Source organism: Rousettus aegyptiacus, unplaced genomic scaffold (assembly GCF_014176215.1).
Source record: "Rousettus aegyptiacus isolate mRouAeg1 unplaced genomic scaffold, mRouAeg1.p scaffold_m13_p_15, whole genome shotgun sequence".
NCBI classification, from domain to species: domain Eukaryota; kingdom Metazoa; phylum Chordata; class Mammalia; order Chiroptera; family Pteropodidae; genus Rousettus; species Rousettus aegyptiacus.
The window spans coordinates 57,292,053-57,310,094 of record NW_023416290.1 but is presented as its reverse complement, the minus strand read 5'-3'; positions in this window follow the sequence as shown (position 1 = coordinate 57,310,094).

Below are 18,042 nucleotides of genomic sequence, written 5' to 3'. Positions count from 1 at the left end.
TGTGTCTGTCTCTACCCGTGTTCGTCTCTCTCCCACGTCTGCATGTGCACCTGCACCTGCACGTGCATCTGCCTCTCACCTGCATCCACACGTGTCTCTTCTCGTATTCGATTTAAAATCTCTGGAAAGATACTCAAGAAATTGCTAACGGCGTTCGACTTGGGTAGGAAACAGGAGTCTAGGATAAGACAAGGTAAGAGAGAGTAGAGTAGTCCATTCACTGTTTTATGCTGTTTAAAGAGTTGGCCAAATGGGTGTCTTGATATTTTGTTCTGTACACAAACACAAGCTCTGAAAGAGAGAGAATGAGACAGTCGTGTCACCTAGCGTGAGTCTGATGGACCCACGAGTCCTCTGCTGCGTTTTCTGCAGTGTCTGTGTTTGTCTTCACAGTGAACCCTGGGTTGGTCTTGACATCACATTTCTTTACGGAGTCTTGGGTTCCTAAAGACCTCTGTTCGGATTTTGCCTCTGCCATTTAAGTGTCTAGCCCTAGGCTCTTCTGACTGACTCTTTTTAAATTCCGTTTCATTAATCTCATTGGGCCCAATATGTCAAAGATGAGGAAAGCAGGGTGAAGGAAGTTAAGTGACTTCCCGACGTCACCCCATTGGACACTGGCGGACCTGAGGTTCGAGTCACGTCCACCTGGATCCAAGCCCTGTAATCTTTCCTGTTCACCACGGAGCCAGCTTCGGTGTGCCCTTCGAGCCATCTTGAAACTTACAGCTCGTCGTGACCTTGGGAATGTAGGATTAGGGGCATTCAAATGCACATCTTGCTCGTGTTGTTCGTGTGGTTTTAATTATGAAATGTTTTTCCTTCCTCACTGCCCTGTCCCATAAGCCTCGTATCAGTCGCTCTATCTCTCACTCTTTCTGGATTGGCTCTTCCTTCCCCCATCTCATGTGTGCGTTGTCAGACTCAGGTGCATACCTATGCATGTTTCTGCAATCCGGCAAGCTTCTTAAGCACTTGGCATAAATAAATCACCACCATATAATTCATTATGAATAGCGTCAACCCAGGGTACAACTCTGCTGCAAAAGAGGAAGCACGTTTTACAACTTCGAAGAGGCGGAATTGTTTCTCTCTCTCTCTTTCTCTCTCTCTCTCTCTCTCTGTCTCTCTCGAAAGAAATGTTAAAGTGTTCCGCATATCTGTATACATCCGCGTCGTAATTCTTTATGTTCTTCGACCCCTCGTCGCCAAGATGCCTCCACTCCGCTCTGTCACAGAGGGTGATTGATCTCAGTTCTCACTCTCCAGAGAAATGAGAGAGGATGAACCGCATGGTGCACATAGACATCCTGGGTGAGGACAGCTTTGCGGCCGGCGGGCGGGTCAGGATGCTGCTTCTCTTTTATGATCTTCTCCTGAAAATTATGGGGGAAATGACCAGCTGTTTTAGAAAGCACAGGATGATCATAGTAACCCATTTTTGTTGGCGCTTCCTACTGGGCCCTGAACTAGCTGCTTTTTTATGTGTTTTTCTTTTGTTTTTTGTTTTTTTTTTTAAATCCACTTCAGTCCTCAGACTCACTCTATGAGATATAACTTTGCTTCTCATTTTCTGAGGAAACTGACCTTCAAATGCCAAAGTCGCGTCTTCATTACCACACACAATGAAATGGCACAGTTGATATTCTTACACCCAAATCGGCTGACTGCACAAATTTGATCAGTGTTTGTCTCTGTATAACCCATCGTGTGGGGCGAAGCTGAATAAAATGAAAAGCGAAAGTGCGGGTTCAGATAAGGTGGCTTAGGAAACACTCGTGTCTGCGCGTCTTGCCTGGATTTGTGCCGTTACGTCATTATCTTCATGAAAATGTTCTGAATCGGCATCCTCCCCTCCATCAGCTCTTTTGAGGGAAATCTGAAAAGCTGGACAGATTCTCTTACAATTGAGTTGTATTAATATGCCTAATTAACATTAAGCGGCGTTTACTCAGTAGTCAGTGTTTGACCCTGGGAAATCTCACTTCTCCTGTGCTAGAAAATTTCAGTACTTGTTGAGAGTTTGACGCCATTTATGCTGCTTGACTCTGCAAGACTCCCTGACGTGTGGTGATTCCGATGGCTACGCCTCCCCCAGGAGCCCACTTAGTCCACATCAACCTGGTCCCAAGTCCTTCTTCTCGTCACCACCAATATCACCATCCTCTCCATCATGAGGCTTGCTCGGACCTCCGGCTCTTAACAAGTTACAGAATCCTTCCTCCCATTTGATCCTCACATGCACCCTGAGGGTGGGATGGAGTATTTATTGTCCTTCACCTGGAGTACTAACGTGAGGATTAAGAGGGACAAGGTGGCCACCCAAAGTCACACAGAGAATGGAAGAAGAACTCGGATTCCGTCTCAGGCCTTGAGATCTTCTCTCGGCTCATTTCCCCAGATCCCTGCTGCTCTCGGTCGCCATGCTTGTCAACGAACCCCCACCAGATGGCATGACCCCCTCGGGAGTCGGCAATGGCAGTTCATTCCTGTGACGTAGTTCCCAGCTTCCTCCATGATCTTTGCTTTTATCCCTAAAAAGTTTTCCACAAAGACTCCTTCAATTGCTGAATAAACTGACTTCCTAACTTGCTATTAATTACTCACAAGGCTTCTGGCCTATTACAGAGAATCAACACAAGGCGGAGTTTCTCCGTTAATTTATTTCCTTCCTTCATTCTGTATTCTGGTTGATGGACCCTCTTGGCATTATAAATCCAGAGCAAGTAATTAACAACCACACTCTGAACCCAATTTGCTTCCTTTTTTCTTTCCTAACTACCTCTGCCTCCTTTGATCTGGTTCATTTTCTTAATTACCTTATGTGCGTGTCAGATTTGTTTCCTTGGGTCCATGTAAATTTGGAAGGTTCAGAATTTCGAGAGAGCGAGGCTGACTTGACAGCAAAGGGGTGAAAGAGGTCACGGCCACTACATAACATAACAGCAGCATAAACTCCGAGAAAGAGGAATTCATAATAACTATGATGGCCACCGCTTACCACACAACCGCCGTGTGCCCGGATCCTCGCTCCTCATCCTCACCATCACCCTGCGTGGAAGGTGCCAGTACGATGCCCACTTCCGAGACGGGCACTTAGGCTCAGAGAGAGTGAGTGGTCTGCCCAGGATTCCACAGCTAGGAAGTCACGCGAACCTGTCTTCCACCCTAGAGAGACGTTCGAACAGAGACGGCCCAGAAGCTGCGTGGACAACTGCGCAGAATCAAGTGTCCCTTGAGGTGGGCGGGACTCGGACGTCAGCACACGCGGTCCTGACTGCAGGAAGGGCGAATCAGCTGACAGGCAGACAGAGAAACAGACACGGAGGAGGTGGGCTCTTCCCCGAGCCCATCCATCCTGCTGGACCAGTCTCTTGGTGCTGACCTCATGCAGGTGTTGGGGGTACGAGGACCAGAATCTGGGACCAAGAGAAACATTACCAGCGAGTAGTAGGGAATTTGTCAAGACTTCGGACAACTAAACAGGTGCAGAGTGAAAATTTTAGATCTGGAAAAATGGGGAAACCCTAGAATCCCAGGCAAGAGGCAGGCAATGTGGCAGGGTTCTGGGAAAGGTGTCCCGGTTCCCTTGGGGCAAGTTGGCCACCAGACTCACAGAAACAGGGATGCTCAAGCCTCCGTGCCACCATCTCACAGAGGGGCACCGTAGGACAGGGGCTACGATGACGGCCTTGGGGTCAGACAGCTCTGAGCCTAGTATTGATTCTGCTGCTGATTTCCTGTAGTGTGTGCTTAAGTGACTTAATGTGCCTGAGTCTCAGTTTTCTTATCTGTAAACTTAGAAGGACGGAATCAATCTCATGACAGGAGGCGAGCTATGATGAAGTAAGTTCATGTGCTCAGAGAGTAGAACATGATACCCGCCATGTATCTGCCCTACGGTCAGCACCTAACAGGAAATAATAAGGTGGTGTCTGCTTTGATCAGAACTCATTCTAAGATTGGAGGTAGTCGAACTGGTACTTGGTGGGCGTTGCATTTAGTCACTCGTATAGGTGATCATCGTATGCCCGACGTGGAGCTCAGGCTGAGGCGTGGTGCTTCCTTGTCTGTCTCCTCCATCACTTACTGCAACCGGGCTTGTACAAGGAGCTCACAAAATCACACGTTACTTGATTCACTTGGTAACTTACTTTTCTGCCTCCATTTAAGTGATTAAAAATTATTTACGTTAGAACATGTCTTATAAAAAGGATGGATCAACTTACAAAATTACGTATACCTCAGACTGTCCTTAACATTGATCGTCCCCAACAACATTTGGTAGTCCAGGGTCTGGACTCCGAAAAATTTATCCGTTCCTGCGAGAGAGACGTCAACCCCTGAACGTGTGCAGGGAGGGTTCGAACACGGTGGTCCAGGCTTGACTCATTAACCCAGCCGGCTAGAGCTGGAGTGACCTTGGCATTGACCTAGCCCCACACAGAGGCCCACAGCAGGTCTCCCGGGCCACGGAAGCGTGAATGCTGGAGTCAGGACCTTGGATCCCTCCTCTGTTTCTTGCGCCAGTCCTCTGTGGGTAATGTTTGAAAAATGGTAATTGAAATAAAGAAAAGAGGACGACAGTGCTAGAATAGACAAGGACGAGATTGAGGAGCCACGTCCCTACCCCTTGCGTGAGGAGCTTGCTGGAGCAGAGGTGGCGATGGAGCCAGGGCCGCCCCCTTCTCGGGCATGGACTTCTCCGAGAGGCGTAAGGCTGCGTATTCTGGTGCATCTGAGGTGGGTTTAGGATGAGCCCAGATAAACCTTGAGTGCTTCCCCTAGGTCTGCTTAGCCAAATACATAACGAAATATAACTGGGGCCTTTTCCTCTCTCCTGCATCCATGTTCTTTTCAATCTCCGGAGCCATGAAGATTCAGAAGGTGAGCATCAGCCTTTCCGTTTCTCCTCCTTGCTGAGGGTTGCTTCTCCTTGTTCATGTGACCAATAACTTCCCACTGAAGCGGATGGAAAATACAGCAGTCACCACAGGCTGAGTGCAAGGCGACAGACCTCATTTGTAATGTGTTATCCAGTACGCGGTCAAATCTCAACTGATCAGAAGGCTTGCGCAGGAGATGGTATTGAGCTCAAATTGCTCCATAAAGTGATTATTGATTACGTCTCTAATGGCACTGCAGCACATTGACTATGAATCCAATTAGAAGTAATTATACACTTTAAACTCATGTGTCCAATGGAAAGGGATGGAATTTGCAGAGGACTTCAGGAATTTTTGCATGATAACAGAATCTACCTAAAGAGAGGGGAGGTACCAAGCTTTGTGGAGGGGAGACTTATGCCACAGAGCTGTGCTGGCAGGAGTTGCTGCTGGAGTTTGTCATTACGGATGTCAGAATCCAGGAAACCTCAGGATATGGCAGGTGGCCAAGTCCAGCAGACTGACAGATGCCAGTCATAGCAATCGTCATCACAATCTCCGTAATAGCTATTATTTTATGAGATACCTTCTAAGTTCCAGACATTGCACTAAGCATTTTACAAAGAGCATCTGATTTAATTCTCTTGACCAAGGGTCAGAGCCAGTCTGCCCCTGTTTTGTAAATAAACTGATTAGAACACAGCCAAGGCCTTTTGTTATCATATTGTATATGACGGCTTTCATCACTTAGTCAGAATTTGAGTTTGTCCCAGCTCATTGTATTTAGGAGACTAGACTGAGAGAGCTGGGCTACCTGGTGTGCCCCTGCCTCTTATCCACAACTGCCTGCCAGACCCCACTTGTACCTGCTCCAGGTCGGAATTCTCAGCATACTGTGTGACAAGTGCCTTGATGATTATATTCTGACTGTATGTATCAGCCACAGGAAGTTAAAAGGTAAACAGTGTTTATAAACAGGAAATAATGGACAAAACTCAATTGCCCAACTACAAGGGGGTGCTTAAGTAAAATAAGTTATGTCCATTTGATGAATTAGTAAGCAACCAATCAAATGCATCATGGCAGTCTGATATTTATGACTTAATGATAAGGGAAAAGAGCAAAATATAGAAATGCATTTTTATAATTCAGCAGAGAACAGTGATTCAACCGTGATCCGGATGCTCTATCACGAACCACATTTACAAAGAGAAACAGATGTTCTCCACCTTCGAGGAGCTTCCAGTCTAGAGAGAAAAAGACCACGGAACAAAAATCACCCAAACTATAATAATTGAATTTTTAAAAAAAAGTAGAAAAGTGCAAGGAGCTTGGCTGTGGTTTGATCAGAAGAATTCGATTTAGATTGGGGCGAGAAACAATTCTTTGACCTGTTGGATGCGTTGGAATCATCAAACAATGCAGGGGGTTGGGGGGGAGTGTTCTAGACAGAAGACAAAGCAAGATGGAAATCTAGCATCGAGAGCAAACCCAGGGGACCTTGGAGAACCTGGAAGGACTTCAGAGTGGCAGGAAGCTGGTAAGGAGGATGTTGGCAGAGATGCGGTCAGAGAGGCGAGGCGTGCCCGACCATGCAAAGTGGTGCTTGCCACGCCTGTGAAGAATTCAGGATAGTGCCCTGGAAGCAGTTCGTGAAGAGTTCACGCCGTGCTCAGTGTGGCTACATTTACCTGTTAAGACGATGGCTCGTATTACCTGGGAAGATTGCATTGTAGGGGAGCAAAATAATCCCCCGAACATCATGCATAATACATGCAAGATACGAACGTGAGAAAGCTAAACTACTTTGATTTGTTTTGAGTTGCGTGTGCTTTTCTATTTTATATATTTGCAATTGTCCTCTTGTTTTCTATGCAATTATTAAAAATAATAATGTTTATTGTTAAAATAATAATTCAAACAATTATCCCCTGCCCAACAAAATATAAACAGGGCATGCGTGAGGTGACCATCTGGATTAGATAAATACAACCTAGCGACCCTCCTGCTGAGTGAGGCTCCCACCTCGCCAGCCAAGCCCCTTCCTCTGCCCCCGTGTGCTCCCTCCAGGCCGTGGCCCTTGTCCTGGGCCACGATCTCCTCTAGATTGTACCCAATGAACAGTTTCGCCATTGATTACAGGCTGCAGCTCACCTGGAGCCATTAATCAATTTCACCAGCTGTTTACAGCTTTATTTACTACAGAGGAAGCAAGGTAATCCCTGTAAACTCAATAGACCTAAATTAACTGCATGTTCAGGAGCCGGCTTAGGAAGAATTACTGCTCCGTGACTCAGGGGACAGAGAAGACGAACGACCACAGGGACTTGTGACAGAGGCCCTGTCTTGCGCGTCGGTGTCCGGGAGGGTCGCGTCGCAAAGGGCACTTGCTGGATCCGGTCTCTGTTCACTCGGTCATTCTGCACAGAGCCCGGGTAAAGCTCTTTCTTGTTCCGAGTCGACAGGACCTGCTGTGAACCAGGCGGCCTCCTCGCTCTCTCTCCGTCCCTCCACGCCTCTGCCACGGCTTGCCTTCCACTCCCTCCGTTCCAGAGGACACGTTCTTCCTGAGCGACGACAATGTTCTCCTTCTTCTTTCTTTTATTAATGATCACGATCATCCGTAACGTGTTTATATTTGCTTAACGAAACTATATTCAGTCCAGATTTACTGGGCGACACCTGAATGAATGCCTGGGAAGAAAGTAATATTGATTCTCCAGGAATGGTGCTGGGTGCTTTTACACCATTGGGTTTTGTTTTGTTTTGTTTTGTTTAATCTCCAGGAACAACACTGTAAGATAAATACTCGTGCTCTTGCTTTAAAGATAAGGAGACCCAGAATCCAAGAGATGAAGTACTTTGCCTCACATAACAAAAATGGCCAGTGGGCGGCCTCGCTGGGCTCTGACCGAGTTCCCAGCGCGTGTGGATTCTAGGGCAGCATGATGTCACGGCGTTTGGCGGTCGGCGCTGCAGGGTCCACTCGCTCCTCCAGAAGTCAAACGCGAGCCCTCGCTGCCTGCAGGACGGCTCCGCGTCCCGCCTGCTACTTCTCCCCGAGATGTGTAGCTGCCTCGCCTACCGGCAGATTCCTGAAACCCTCCAAAGCCCGCCTTACCTGTGCAACGTCCTGAAAATTTCCCATATCTCCTCCACCCTTTCCTGTGCTAAGAAGAGTCAAGGATCCCTGTCCCGCCCTGCCCAGGCTTAAACGGCTGCACCTATCACTGTCCAAATACCTCCAGGTCACCAGCAGGCAGTGAGGAGCCCGGCCCAGAATTACGTTCAGTCACTTTGCTGAAGTGCACTCACTACATTAAAGCAGGAGAGATGACTGTCCCTCGGGTGCCCTGGGGAGACAGACCTTCCACACACACACACACACAGCAACAAGACACACACACAAGCAAAAGGCTCGCACGGGGGAAGAGGGTTTTGTAAGGACAAAATTATTATCCTTTCCCGAGACGAACACTCCGTCTCTTCCAAAGTGTCATGACATCAGCAAAACAGCAGCAGAGGGTAATTTATCCCAAGTCCCCACGGTCTTTCCCCTCCCTCCCTCTGTGCTGACTTCTGTTCCTGGCAAGCTGACAGGAGCAGATGGGTTGCATAGCGCCCTCGGCTTCCTCCGAAGTCTGAGTCGGTGCAAACTCCGCTCACGGTGTGATGATCACACACTCTGGCTGTTCTGACACTCCTCCCACCCGAACTAAAAATGCTCCTCCTCTGTGGAGTCATCACGGCCCGCCGCCAGCCTCCGAGGCCGCAGACTCCCCGTGCAGGTGGATGTGCTCGGGCCCTGCTGTGTGCACTGATTCGCAGGGGCCAGGTAGCCCAGGTTTCCCCGGGTGCCAAAGCCCTTCACCGATGCCATCGAAGTTGTCTAGAGCCCAGGTGCATGGGACCCCTGGGAATTGCTCTCCGGTCACAGTTTGTAAACAATGGAAAATTGCTCTGATCCAGGCTGGACAGCAGATAGGAGCTGTGTTGTCAGAAGGCGTTGTGACTGGTACTCGCAGCTCCTAACACATCCTCTACGTTTCGGTGTTTGGGGGCTTGTGCCGCCCCAGTGCCTCTTCACTGTTACGCAAACGTGAGCCTCATGATGAGCAGGAAGGGAGAGGGGGTATTGCTCACCAGTTGTCGTGAAGACTAAAGACCACGAAGGCAGCTAGACCAGGGTTCAGCTCGGAGCACTGCTGTTTTCTAAGCACTTGATTGGAGAAGCTATTTAACCTCTTCGAAACTGTTTTCCCTCATCTGCGAAATGGACACATGGCATCTTCCTCGCTGAGCTGTCTTGATGATTGATGAGTGAGGTAAGGAACTTGAAGCACTTAACAAAGTTCCTTGCATGAAACAAGACCTCAATAAACAGCGTGACTCGTGGGGCTGCTGGAAGGATTTAGGATTTGGCACGTGGAGAGTGCTCAGCAGCAGCTGCTTCCTCTCGCTGGTCCCATAGTGATGCCCGGTGCCGGGGAGAAGGGTGGCTTTTCCAATAAGCATCTTCTAGGCAATTCAGCAATAGGTGTCAGGAGCCAGAAAAATTCCTAACCTTCAGCTTCATAGTAACATTGGAAGAAATCCGTCCTAGGGAAATGGCCCCCAAAAGAATACATACTACATGATGGAGGTGTGACTTAGGAGTGCAAAAATTCTGGAAGGAAAAGAACATCCAACAGAGAGAGAACAGTGCATAAAAGCTGTTGAGCACCTATCCGGGAGAATGACAGGAAGGCGTTAGAAACCATCTTACAAAGACACATCAGCAACATGAAAAAAATCACCACATTACGTTCCCAAGGTCGGGGTAAAGTTGTCCGGAATGTGGTCGCAGGGGCGTGAAATCGTCTAGGCATTTGGACAAGCCAGGAAATGAACCCACAAGAGCGAAAATCATCATTTCGGGGTGACAAAATGGAGGGCGATCTGAGGTCTCTTTTCCGTTCTCTCTCTTCTGTTGTTACGCTGCGTTTACCATGGAGACGGAGGAACAGGGAAGAGTACCCTCTGTTACTTAGCGAAAGCGGTCTGGCCTGTCACTCTCCTGCAAGAAGCTGGGCCTTCAGTGCCAGGGAAGGACAACAGTGACCCCAGCCCTCGCAGGACTGATAACACCTTTCGGAGACTCCTCTACACGAGGCGCGGCGACCCCCTACCCACCAGGGTCCTCCCTGAGGGCTGTTTTCCTCCCTGGAGTAATTATTCTGAACCGTGTCTGATCCCTTCGCCCTGGGCCACGGACACCGGGCGGGCGTCGCGGTCCTCTGGCCACAGCCAGGGGCCGCAGGACGTGGCTCCGGGCTCCAGCTGCCCCCACCGTCCTCACGCGGCCACGCCCGTTGCCCGCACACTTCCCTCTGCCCAGGACTCGCTTCCTGAGGCCTCTTCCTCCAATTCTCAGGAGCAGACTCCCCTGGAGCGCTCTCCCCAACAGCTCGGCGTGCCCCCCGCACCCCGGCACAAACACACACCACGCATACGCGTGCGAGCACACATGGCAGTTACCGGGGCTGGGGAACGCTTTCAGAAACGAGAAGCTACTTTTTTTTTCTCTTTGGCATTTTCTTGCCATGATTTCCTGTCTGTTGAGCCAGAAGCTCCCATGTCTTTGAGGATGTTTAGGGTTATTAGCACAATCAGGAGGAAATTAGCGTGATCACAGGCTTCTGCGGTGGGCCCGACGCCTTCCAGCGAGAGCCACGTGGCACCACACGCAGCGGGGTGGTCCCCAGACTGGGTGAAACCGTCCAAGTGTGAGACAGTACGGGCTTTAAAGTGCTGCCGTAACAAATTGCCGTAAGTTGCGTGCCTTAAGCAACGGCCATTTATCATCTCACAGTTGTCTGGGCCAGAAGTCTAGAGACGGCGAGGCTCAGCATAGTCCTCTGCTCGGGGTCTCACAAGGTCAAGGTGTCGGCGGCGTTGCCTTCTTTCCTAGAGGCTCTGGTGATCAGTCTACCCTCAACCTCACTCAGGTCATTGGCTAAATTCGGTTCCTGGCGGTGGCAGGGCCGAGGTTCCCGTCTTCTGTGTGGTCCCTTCAGCAGCGCTGGGACACGTCCTCCTCACACTCTGAGTCATTCCGACTTCTGCTGCTCTTATTACTGCAGCCAAAGAACGTTCTCTGCTTTTAAGGGCTCATTTGATTAAATTGGGTTCATCCAGCTAACACAAGACAGTCAATCTCCTGATTGTAAGGTCCATAACCTTAATTTCATCAGTAAAGTCCCTTTTGAGATGTAATGTACCATAGTCATAGGATCTGGGGATTAGGGCATGGACATTTTGGGGGTGGGGAGGGGATATTTGCTCAAGTCACACAGATCCCAGGCAAGTTTCTGTGGATTTAGAAAGAGTGGGCCAGGAGTTGAGAGTTTAAGCGATACTAACTCTATGGTTGATTTATCACATTGTAGTTTAAAGATATTTTCATGTAAAGTCACATGTCCAGTAACTCTCCTGGGATAAGTGTGTCTCCCCAGCCAGGCCATGAGACCCTCCTTCATTCTGGTTACCTCGGTGGCGGTAAGAGCATCTGGCTTGTCACAGTTGTGCAATAGAAATGTGATAAACATATAAATGAATAAAAAATTAAAAAGATGAACATGTAAGTGGGATCGACCACTCTCCGTCATTTCAGACAATTACCAGATGTTAGAGAGAGAGGTGCCATCTAGTCCAGTCATTCTCCGGCTTGAAATCTCTTATGCACCCCTGAGAGAAACAGGACAGGAGGAGTCAAACTTCGACACTTGGGGTTTTCACTTGAGACGGCTGATGCACGTCCAAATGCAGAGACCGAATTATAGGAAGAACTCGGTTCTTAGTTATTCAGACACACGGCTGAGATGGCACTTTTAGCTTTTTGTAAATCTTCATCTAAACAAACACATGAAGTTATAATTCTCGCAGACTACTCAACGACTCCAAGGACATGTTCCTAAACCCCCCTAGACCCACGACCACAGTATGGGAAGCACTTGGCTAGTTCAGCTCCGTCCACTTACTGAGCAACAGACCCTAAGAGTGAGTGACTTCCACAGTGTCACGCAGTTATTTAATGGCAGAGCAAATTCCAGAAGGAAGGCATTGGGACTCCTAGCGTAATGTTCTCGTTTAACATGCTGAGGGACCAGTAAGTTTTGGTTAATGGAGTATTGTCTGTGGCATCAAGTTAACAACTTATTGGAAGAGTAAACCAATAAACGAAGCCTTGCTGTCACCGTCTCCGGTTGGCTGGCCCTGGTCCCTGATACAGAAGAGAGGGACCAAGTGCCATCGCCAGCCGGGTGGTGTGCAGTCCCCGCTGGAGGTCATTACAGGTTTCGGGGGCAGAGGCTGCCATTTCGGTTTGCCTGAGGCATGGTGATTTTTCTCTGTTTGTGAGGGAAAAAATGAAGAGTAAGCAAAATTAGAACATTCTTTTATATCCAATACACTTAGAATCATTATGTCGATCAATGGAGGCCGAACACACTTCAGTCTCTGCTTTTATTGCATTTTCAGGGTTTGAATGATGCATAATGACATGGAATTGGGCTCGGAAAAACAAAATCCAGGGCAGAGATTAATTGGGCAAATGTTTTGTTGTTTGATAGAAAAAGCAGATAATTTGATTCCCAAGTTTCAGCAAGAATAAGGCACAACAATGAGGAGGAAATGGGAAGTCCCAGCATGCTTTCCCCTCTGTATTTTTACACAGCCCGCAGCTAAAAGCAGTAGGCTGATTACCGAAGTCAGCATATATTTTTGCATTATGTGTAAGAGCACAATGCTGTTTGGACCACATGGCATTAAGTGGAAGGGGAAAGGGCCGGCACACTCATCTCTCTCTTTGGGTGTTGCAGATTTCAGATACTGTGTGTGGACTTCCTGTGTTGCCCCCTTTGCTGAAAGGCATCAGGCCGAGTCATGGTGGCAAAGACTGTTGGTTCGCAAACCGGCCCCATACGCAGTTCGGGGAGAGACGGCGGAAAGGCAGGCCGCTCCAGGTCGGCAGGCGGAAGGTGTCACGAGCAAGGGAACTTATTTGTCTTGGGTGCCACAAGACGAGTAGGTCTCTGTGCTGCCGCCAGAGGCTTCCAGGTTGGGAGAGAGGCCTCCGGGGTCAGCCGGTGGTGAGGGCCTCCCACGCTCTCCCCCCTTAGCGTCCCTGTCTCCCCATCTCCTGCTGCTGCTGCCCATCGGCTGAGTCTAGTCTGAAATAAAGCAGCGAGGTCCAAGCAGTCCTTTGGGGCCGGCTCCTCAGGGCACGAGACAGGATGGTGGGGCAGGGAGGACCCGAAGGAGAACAGCCAGCACACAACTCACAGTTATGTCCAAACCAACTTTCCCAATTTTCCAAAAAGTAACCCAGTCGATGAAGTCCCTCAAATCCTTCATAGCCCGATTAATATGGCCACAGCCTGCGAAGCCCTACAGTTTCTCAACGCACTCAAATAAATATGCCCTTAAAGGGCCATGGCTTTGTTTTCTCTAAATGTGTTTTGAAAAAAATGCGAACATAGCAGAACAAATGGGAAGAGGTCGTCGTCCCTTGTACGCATTCCGAATCTGCGCTTTGGGACGATATAATAAAATAAAATCATGTAAAAGGACATTCCCAATAATTAACCTAATTAAGTCCCTTGACCCTAAGGAAGTCTGATGGCCGTTGTGGCGTCAAGAGTTGAACAAACTGCTTGTGAGCCCTGCCTGTCACTTAGGGACACGTGACCTTGGGCAAGTCATTTCACTTCCTCTCCATCTTGACCCCTCACCCGCTTGTAGCAATAATCAGTCGCTCTTTTGTATTCTGTTATGAATTGCAAATAAGAAAATGGATATGAATGCGCTTTAGAAATTGCAAAGTGTGTATGAGGATTTATTGATCATCGAAGGACAATCGAACTTCTTGTAACTGAATGGCAGGTTCTGAGAAGTCTCGAATCTGTGTGCCACGTATGTTTCGGGAGGGTGGGGAAGGCCATTGCAAACGTTACCCTGCAATGTTGCTTTAAAAATTATAAGGCGTATGCGTCATTACCTCAGTTTAGTGAAAACAATATTACGTTGCACACTTTCCTTCCCATAGTGCTTCACTGTTTTCATTTGGCTCTGCGAACAAGTCTGAGAGGTAGGCGGGGCACATTGTATTTTTCCCCACTTGACGGATCAGAAAACCCAAGGGACAGGTTGTTACTAGAACCCGGAATGTAGTGCCAGCACCCGAGGTCCTGAGTAAATTCGCTATGCGACATCGTCTACGAAGACTGGCGCGGAAACCGATCTACTCTAGAAGACACTTTCATGTCTTCCAGGGCGCAGAACTGTCTCAGTCCCTAAATCTGTCGCCTCCCAGGCCTCTAAGTTTGACCAGACCCATGCCCGCCCGACTGGACATGAGACTTTTAATGAGATTATCCGTAGACACGTGAAGCAAAGCTCCCAGCACAAGCACACAGTGACCATCAATGCCGTTCGAGTCTGAACTCTTGTTCCACCTAGAGATTCTGGGGCTCTTTCCCAGACGCCTTAGACTGAGGCTCCTGGAACATGGTGTGCATTTTATTTTATACCTATTTCCAAAGGCGTCACTGGCTTTAGCTCTCCGGTTCGTTAGGGGGATGCATATGGCATTCTCTCCTTTGCATGGATAGTCTTTGTTTATTCATCATCTCGTTTAATTTACAAAAACCTGATGTGCGCGTTATCATTTCCATCTTAAACCTATGAAAAATAAGCCTTCGAGGTGCGAGGTGACGCCGCTCAGTCGCTTTGTCCCCGCTCTGCTCGCCGAGTGCCCGCACCGTGCCAGCGCCGGGCGGTTCGGGTGAGCGCGACCTGCCTTTGTGGAGCTCGCGTTTCGGAGGTTCATCTTCTTGCCCATTACACACTGGAAGGCGGTAGACCTAGGATTCACATTCGCTCCTCTCCGGCCCCTAATCCCGTGCTTCTGACCATCGTGCCTTATGGCCGATTCTTCTCGGGGACCACACAGCACAAGGAGATGTCCCTTCCTGTGGAGACCCCACACACATTCAGCCGGGAAAGAAAAAAAATCTCCAGACTAGACTTGCAAGTGACCGCATGCCGAAGAGCTGCAGAAATCAGAAATGGTCACTGTCCCGAACATTAATATTTTATATGTTCTGGAAAGACTAGTTAGATTTACTGACCTACTTCCGTAGCTTTTTCCTGACTTTGGGGTGAAGGGAGAGACTCCAAATTTGTACGTACGTTAGCTTTTATTATTCGTTTGTTTGTTGTTTGTTTGTTTGTTTGTGTCGGACAAATTCTCTTCCTCTCCTCAGTCACTGGGAGGCAGCATGATCCTGCTGAAAGGGCGTCATTCTCCGTCCCATCCCGGCCCTGGGGAGGAGGACGGCGCTGATGAAGCCGGTGATGAAGGCGACGACGGTGACGCTACCGTTTATGTCCTTAATCAAATGTGACTTCCTCAAAGAGCCCTTCTCTAGGTACATCGCTCTGCAGTTTCTCGCCCAGTTTATTTGTCGGCGGTGATTATGATGACTCGACATTACGCTGTGCATGTGGTGTTGGTGTTGTTGTTGGTGTTGTTGTTGTTGTTGTTGATGACCTGTCTTCTACTGGGATACGAGCTTCGTGGAATCAAGGACTTTGTCTGTCGGTTACATCTACAATAACCCCATCTCCTGTTAGGTCACCTTCTGAGGTCCAGGGGTCAGGATTTCAGCGTACCTTCTTGGGGAACACAGCCCCGCCCATAACAGATGGGGGAGGCAGTAAGTGAGTTGAAGCTACCGCCATGGCTGCGGGCTAATGAGGGGTACGCACGGAACACGTAGGGCAAGCTACCAGCATCTACGGCTTCCCACCTGCAATGCTAAAGTCAGGGTTCGCCTGGCATGAAATCGCCTGATGGGTAGCAGGAAAACCAAGGCCAGCCCTGGAAGAGTATGACCCGCCGTCAAGGTCTTGGCCAGAAGTGGACATGTTTCTCCCGAGAGCTCATTCATATTGGGATTCGCTGTCTGATAGACAGCCAGGCCAGCAGACTCAGAGGTGGAGACCCGCCGTTTCTAAGAGACTCGGTCATTTCGGGGAACTGAACCTCCAGGTGGGAGGCGGCCACATCTGGATCTGCATGACACGCTGGAGGGTCCCCGGCTTTAGAGAACGTCACTCAGACATCCCCCTAATTAATCACTGTGCGTGGAAAGCCGGTGACCCAAATGCCGGTGTCTGTATCTCTACTCCCACCCGCAATATCTACATTAGAAGAACTTTCAACCCTTAGAAATTCTCTTCCCAGGAGGGTCCCGTTGCAGAGCAGATGTTTGCAAATCATTTAGCCTGTCGGTGATGAATTAGCTTTTAATGGCATTCTCATGTACTTGTTATAAATCATTAAGTATCCAACAGACTGCCTCCAATCTTCACAGACGCGGCTTGCTGCTCCTCAGGAGCAAGACTCCATGGTGACGGGGTGAGGTCGCTGCACCCCGTTGGGAGTGGTCACCCCCTGCTGGCCGTCTCACTGTCCTTGAGCTCTGCGTGCACCCCTGTTCTCATCTGCTCCCCTCCTCCGCTCCTCCCACCTCTTCCTCTCCCTCTCGAAGCTCCTCGCCTCCCCATCCCCCTCCTCACACCCCCCTCCCCCCTTTCCCGACCTCCCTCGCTGCTCATCTCTCCCCTCCACGCTTTTCCCTACTTCTCTTTTTACCATCCCAGTCTTTGCTCAGCATTAAAAATAAAAGCTGCTTTCTCTCGATAAGCTAAGGGAGAGGTCCACATGCTGACACAGGATGATTCTTAACACCACTAATAAATTCATGGTCAGCTCTTCCTGGAAGTGCAGGAAATGAGAGCCGGGTGGGGCAGGGAGAGAGCGCCAGCAGACCTGGAAACGAGAAACAGAGCCGTGGCTGGGAGCGCACGCACAGGTGCGAACCGATCAGCCGCCTTCGCCGTGCGCCATGCTCGGTGGAGGGAGCCCGCCTGCTCTCTGGGGACATGTGACTAAGGCTTTGAACCGGAGACATGCCACATACGCACCATGTGACTCTGAGAATTTGGGAAATTTAGAGCCTAGGTAATGTAAATAAAAGATCTAAAAGATCGTCATGCAGAGCAGTTTTCTAAGAACTAATATTTCTCATTTTAGAATCGACTCGGGGGTTAGGAAAGAGAAGAACATTTGAGACAAGTCAAATTCGAATAATGTTAAGAAACAAAATAAAAGACGCTTACTGAGCGAGATCCTGGATTCAAGGCAGGTTCTATGTATTCAGCACCATCATGGGCTCCTAATTCCACAAAAGCTGAAAAATAGATGAAGCTCTACTCTGGCACGGTCAAGTTAACCTAGTTTTACTCCAAGGCCATTGCTCTTGGCAAACGCTCCCGCCCACTCCTTTGCTGAGGAGGCGAAGAATGGACACTCGAGCACTTCAGACGCTCGTTTCCCCCTGACGAAATGCGTCTGCTCGTCGGCCTGCCTCTCTCTGGCCCTCTTTGTTACCAGACCCTGTCGGAATCGCTTTCACCTGCACCCGCAAGGCCGGTCCCTGCGCTTTGCCTTACCACCTGCCACATCCATCCCTCTCCTAGCTGGATCTTCCCTCTCTTTCTCCCTAGTTACGACTTCTCTCCTCAGCTTTAAGAAGTGCTCGAGCCTCTTTTGTCTTAAAAGAAACAAGCCCCCTCTGTCCCCCCTCCCCCTACACACCGAGTTCTTCTCACTCTCTGAACATCAGCTTCCTCATACGGCAAGGAGGTGATCGTATATAATTCATGGAGTTATTGTGAGGATCAGTTAGATAATATATTTATAAAGCTTAGCACAGTATTTACCGAGCACAGAGCAGACGTCCCTTGGATGTTGCCTTTCTCCCCATGTGCCTGGGCCCGGTGGCTGTTCTCTAGGGCGTTAAAACTGAACTAGAGATCCATATGGCCATTCAGGTATGTATCAGCTTATTGCAGGATTGAACAATACGCCGTTAAAACCAGACTGAGAGGGACAGAGAGTAAATGCTACAGGAGTGTAAAGAAAAACACAGCTTAAGCATAGAGGGACCTTAGAATTGGACGTGACAGATACACAGATTAGCGTAGAAGTGACGCACACACAGAGCTCAAAGTAAATTAAATCTTGATTTGCTCCCCAGAAAACATGGCC